Source organism: Cricetulus griseus, chromosome 4 (genome assembly GCF_003668045.3).
Source record: "Cricetulus griseus strain 17A/GY chromosome 4, alternate assembly CriGri-PICRH-1.0, whole genome shotgun sequence".
Classification (NCBI taxonomy): Eukaryota; Metazoa; Chordata; class Mammalia; order Rodentia; family Cricetidae; genus Cricetulus; species Cricetulus griseus.
In genome coordinates, this window is record NC_048597.1 from 51,588,203 (window position 1) to 51,594,308 (window position 6,106).

A 6,106-nucleotide genomic window follows, 5' to 3' on the forward strand; every position below is an offset into this window, starting at 1 on the left:
CAGCTCCGCGTCGAGCTGGCCCCCGGAAACAGACTTGCAGCCAGCGGAGCCAGCTTGCCATCCTCTGGTGCACCTGCGCAGTGGGACTCTCCCGCCGGCGTGGGGGCGGGTGACTGGGCTTTCTTCCACCTACGCGTGGCTTGCGGATTTTGGGTTTGTTTTGTTTTGTCTTATTTTGTTTTTAACCTCCCAGGCTTCAATCCCCTAGTATCTAGAGGAGTACCCTCACAACAGGAGGGAGTTTCGGAGACGTCGCTCTTAAACAAACGACTGTTAAGGTCGCTTTAGACTCCAGTCATCTCTTTGCACGGACTGTATTTTTTTTTATTTTTTTTTTATTTTATTAGTTCAGCACCGACTGTATATTAAATCATGAACTAGATAGATTCTAGAAATAAAAACCAAGTTCTACAAAAGTTCAGCCTAGTAAAAAAGAGAATGCAGCACCGAGGCTCAGTAACATTGCTAATAAAAATAAATGCAAAATTAAAAGTATATCTGAGGTCCAGCTATGGCATACAAGATGTGGTAGGTAATGAACTCTGGAATGATGCTAGTGTCAATATTGAAAAAGGGTTTTGGAGACTTGGCATTTTAGCTAGTGCTCCAAAGATGACTAAGCTGTTTTCCTGCAAACAGAAAGTGATAGAGAAAAAAAAAAAAAAAAATTAAGGGGGAATAATGGTAGAGTTTACCATGCTGAGTTCAAGCCCCAACCATCACTCCACCAAAAAACGATGGGCAGTCCAATAATGAGTTCCAGAACTGTCAGTAGTTTGGAATTAAAATAATATCAAAACGAAGCCTGAATGGCATTTCCATCATGAAGTCAGTTGTACCTAAGTCAGTCTCAGGACCTAAGGTCTGGGGCCCTGTTATATGTAGCCAGACCCTGCCTCAAAGAAAAATAGTCAATAAATGTTCTTAAAAGTGTTACCTATATCTCTACCTCTCAGGGAAATGCAAATAAAAACTACTTGGGGATTCCATCTCACATCAGTCAGAATCACTATCAAGAAAAAAATAAAAAATGCTAGCTAGGATGGGGAGAGAGGGGAAAGATCCTTATTCACTGTTGGTACAAGCACTGTGGAAAAAATTGTGGAGGTTTGTGAAACAAAAACACTGATCTGTGATCTAGCTGTACCAGCCCTAGGCATATACCCAAAGATATGTGCACATCCATGTGTATTGCTGTTCCATTCACAACAGCAAGGCAATTGAGTCAGCCTACGTGTCTTTCTTCAGATGAATAGATCATAAAATTGTAGTTCATATACTGTGAAATTTCATTAAGCTGTACAGAAAAACAATATTTGCCAGAAAATGGATGGAACTGGATAATATTATGTTAAGTGAGGCAACAGGTTTGAAAACGAGAAATGCCACATGCACATTATTTTTTATATATGTGTATGTGACGTATGAAGATGGAGATGGGGGTGAGTATGAGTGTATGAATGCCAGAGCAGAAGTGTGGGGGTCATAGGACAACCTTGGTAATTGGTTTTTGCTTTCTATGAGCTGCCATAGTAATTTTCTAGGGAGTCCCCTGTCTCTGCCCAGCATCCTATCATAGGCTTGCTGGGATTACAATGCTTACTACCACATCCAACTCGGCATAGATTCTGGGGAACTTAAACTCCTGGCTTCATTCTTGCACAACAAGCACTTTATCCATTGAGCCTTCCCCAGAAGGGTATCTTAATTTTTATATATGTGGAGTGAGTAGGGATGAGTATGGGTAGAGATCAGGCAACTTGAAAGGGTCTCAGGGAACGGGAAAGGAGGCTTTAAGGAGCCAGAGGGTGAGGAGGATAATAAAATATATGATAGAAAAGGGGAAAAGTGACAGAGGAAAGGACTGAGAGGTAAGTAGGGCAGGACATGTATGAAAAATGTTACAAGGAAACTTGTTACTTTGTATGTTGATTAAGAAGTAAAATTTTAGGAAAGAAATCCCCCAAAATTCAAAATGACAATTTATATGAGACGTTCCCAAACATCTTTATATCAACTGTAGGATTGTTAAACTTTATTAGAAATTGTTGTGCCAGACTACATATTTCATTGACACTTCACCACCAGGCTAGAGACGGAGCTTGGAGATAGAGCACTTCTTTAGCTTAAGTGAGAACCAGAATTAAGATCCCAGCACTGAAAAAGAAACAAAAACTGCAAGGGATGGCAGCACGTGCCTGTAATCTCAACCCTTGAGCAGTGGAGGCAGGAAGCTCAGAAGTTCAAGGTCATCCTCGCCTTTGTAAAGTGTTCTAAGACAAACTGGGTTACAGAACACCAATCTTTAAAAAAATAAAAATAAAAATCTGCAAACACTTGGTTAGATAGCACCATGATTGCCATTTTATACAGGAAACATCTGAGTTGACAACAAATAACTTGTTGAAACACCCTACCTATGCTAAGCCAGAAATAAAAGAGGTTTGTCTGAAAATGTCCTAGCCAAAAAAAAGAAAGAAAGAAAGAAAGAAAAGAAACCATCCTTTGATCCTCGTTTCCTTTTTTTATTTTACTTTATGTCCCTCCCCAATCCGTTTTGCCTAAGAGAAGCCCTCTGTTAGGCTTCATTGACTAACTGTAAGAGGTTAGGTTCTATTGTGATGTTTCTGCATGTACGTCTCTCTCTCTCTCTCTCTCTCTCTCTCTCTCTCTCTCTCTCTCTCTTTCTCTCTCTCTCACTCTTTCCACTCAGCACAAAGCAGCCACAACAGAAACAACAAAAACATCCCCTTTTTTAATCCCCTGGAAGGACCGACAGTGGGGAATATAACAGTACAATCGGAAATGTGAAGGGATGGAATGATGCCTTGAAAAATGATTAAGGTGGTTCTCTTGGAGGAAGGGGGTTGGGATGTATGGTGACTAGGAGATTTTAGTTTGGGGCTCTTCTTCCAAACTTTTCCCTAGGTGCCATCCTTTTCATGTGATAGTCTCTGCCAATGACCCTCTTTTCTCTTCCTGAACTGTTTTAATCTGAAAAGAAAACACAAATGCAAGGTGGGGGTGCAGCCAGTAATCTCCCCAATATGCTAAGGCTGGAGGATGGTTGTGAGACTGCCATCTCAAAAATACATATGTAAATGGCAGGTGCTGACCATGGGAGGCTGAGTTTTACTTCCACTTTCAAGAAGAAAATTAGATGGTGACCTAAAGAAAAAGTCCCTGTCCATCCTGGGAACTCCCTGTAATCCAGTGTCTCATAAAAGCCCTTTCAATCTCTGAGTCTTAGAAAATGGATACTTGAGACCGAGAGGTCTCTCCATTTTTCTCGTTTAGCCTTGAATAAACCTGCTATCTTCCTCCCACTCCTGTATCTTTGATTTCTGATGATAGAGTAGCCAGCAATATGGACTTTACCCTGCTTTAAAGAATGGCTAATATCGCCGGATGTTGGTGGTGCATGCCTTTAATCCCAGCATTTGGGAGGGATTCCCAACTCACTCTGTGAGTTCAAGACCAGCCTGGTCTACAATAGCTAGTTCCAGAACAGCCTCAAAAGCCACAGAGAAACCCTGTCTTGAAAAACCAAAAAAAAAAAAAAAAAAGTCTAATGTCAAAACTACTAAGATGACCAGCCACGGTGGTGCATGTCAGTAACCCTACATGGAAGGCTGGGGAGGCAGAATCCTTTCAAGTTTGAGGCCAACCTGCAATACACAGTGATAGACTACACAGTAATATGCAGTTTTCTTTTCTTTTTTTTTTTAAAGCCATGTATATATTAAAGTTTCTACAAAGCTGATTGGCTGATTAGAAGTTTGGATTGTAGAGTTAGAATTTTGTGAATCCAGAGCCAATTTATCTGGAGCTATTGTGAAGCTTTAAATGAGGAATGTCTGCCATAATCTCTGGGATTTCAAATTGTAAGCACTGTTTGGGGAGGGTTAGGATACATGGACTTGTTGGAGGAAGTGTATCACTGGAGGTGGGCTTTGAGAATTTAAAGACATTGACCAGTTCTTGTTTGTTCTCCTTGCTTCATGTTTGCAGTGAGTCAAAACCCCACATTTTCAACAAATTTAAAGATCTAATTGTCTTTTCATTTGTGATTCGTGGGTCTCAGAGCATCTTGACTATGAAACAAGGTGTTCTTGGGCTGGTGAAATGGATCAGCAGGTTTGAAAGAAAGAAAGAAAGAAAGAAAGAAAGAAAGAAAGAAAGGAAAAGGTCCTGACTTTGATCCCTGGTACCAAATTTGGAAGGAGAAAACCAACAACTCTTGGAAGTTGTTCTCTGACCTCCACACATCCAGCCTGATGTGCATACACAACTGATAACTTTTATGTGGTGAGGAGGTTATGGTGATTTGAATGAGAGTGGTCCCCAGAGCTCATATGTTTAACTACTTGGTCCCCAGTTGGTGGAACTGTTTGGGAAGGATTAGGAGGTGTGACCTTGTTTGAGGAGGTGTGTCCCCTAGGGATGGGCTTTGGGACTTCAAAAGCCCATGCAGATTCCCAGTTAGCTCTCTCTCTCTCTCTCTCTGCCTTGTGCTTGTGCATCAAGATGTGATTTCTCAGCTACTGCTGTAGTGCCCTAACTGCCTGCTTACTGTCATGCTCCCTGCCATGATAGTCATAGACTCAACTCTGAAACTGTAAGCCTCCATAAACTGTTCCTTCCATAAGTCACCTTGGGCATGGTATTTTGGCACAGCAATAGAAAAGCAATTAAGACAGGTAAGGACAATCATTCCCCTAAAAAAATATCTTGGGAGAACTCAGGTACATTAAAGAGCTGAAACAAGACCTCTCTATGTAGCCCCATCTCTCCTAGAACTCACTATATAGACCAGGCTGGCCTGAACCTACATATCTGCCCTGCCTCTGCCTCCTGAATGCTGGGATTAAAGGTGTGCACCACCACTTCATTCAAGGACACCTTTTGCTACATGGCCAAGAGGAGGTTACACTACATGCAGGCTCAAACAACAACCAAAACTAAACTTACTTTCCTTAGGATGTTAAAACAGGGAACTTTTTTTTTTTAATCATACTTGCCCAGGTTTCATTGGCCTTTTCTTTTCCTTCCTTCCTTCTTTCCTTCCTTCCTTCCTTCCTTCCTTCCTTCCTTTCTTTCTTTCTTTCTTTCTTTTTGTTTTTCAAGACAGGGTTTCTCTGTGTAGCTTTGGAGCCTATCCTGGCACTTGCTCTGGAGACCAGGCTGGCCTGGAACTCACAGAGATCTGCCTGCTTCTGCCTCCTGAGTGCTGGGATTAAAGGTGTGTGCCACCAACCCCCTGCTGGCCTTTTATTTTTTATAAAGGATTTATTTTCATTATTTTTATACATATATGTCTGAGTGTGGTTATGTACACCTGAGTTCAGGTGCCCTGTCCTGCCCAGAGGCTAGTGGCTAGATCCCCTTGAAACTTGGGGAACTACACACAGTTGTGAGTCATGGGACATTGGTATTGAAAATTCAACTCAGGTCCTCTGCAAAGTGCAGTGTGTGCTCTTGGCTACTGGGCCAGGTCTCCAGTATGATCCTTTTTATGACTGGTTGCTGTGACTCTCCTGGTTTGTTGTTTGTTTATAAAGGCACTAATCCATTTGACAAGCAGTTTTGCATTTGGCAAGATCTGGTGGCATGAACCTACAAACTTTGGAAGCTGAGGTAAGAGATCAGCCTTAGCTTAGAGATCAGCCTTAGCTATATAGTAATACTATCTCAAGAAAAAAAAAAGTTAATGATAAAATATATAACTTAAATGTTCAACTTGGTTATTGATATTTCAGTTTGGTATGGTCTTTTGGAGCCTACCACAGGCCTCAGTACAAAACAAGGGCTTACTATAAATCTTATTTACCACCGCCGATTTGTGTTGTAATTGCTATAAATTCCTATTACAAAGTGACCTGTGCTAACCTATTTGCAACCCTTTGTAGCCTAACAGTATGCATCCATTCATATGTTAAATAAATAATAAATAAATAGTTTGGTGTTCTGGAATGACCTAGCCTAGAGACTCTGTGTGTAACTGTAGCAAAAAATGTACCACCTCTGACTTTCAGTTTGTCACAGAACGGAAGAAATGATCATTATTAGAGGTGCCATCGCAACCAGCTTTCAGGTGCGTCATTTC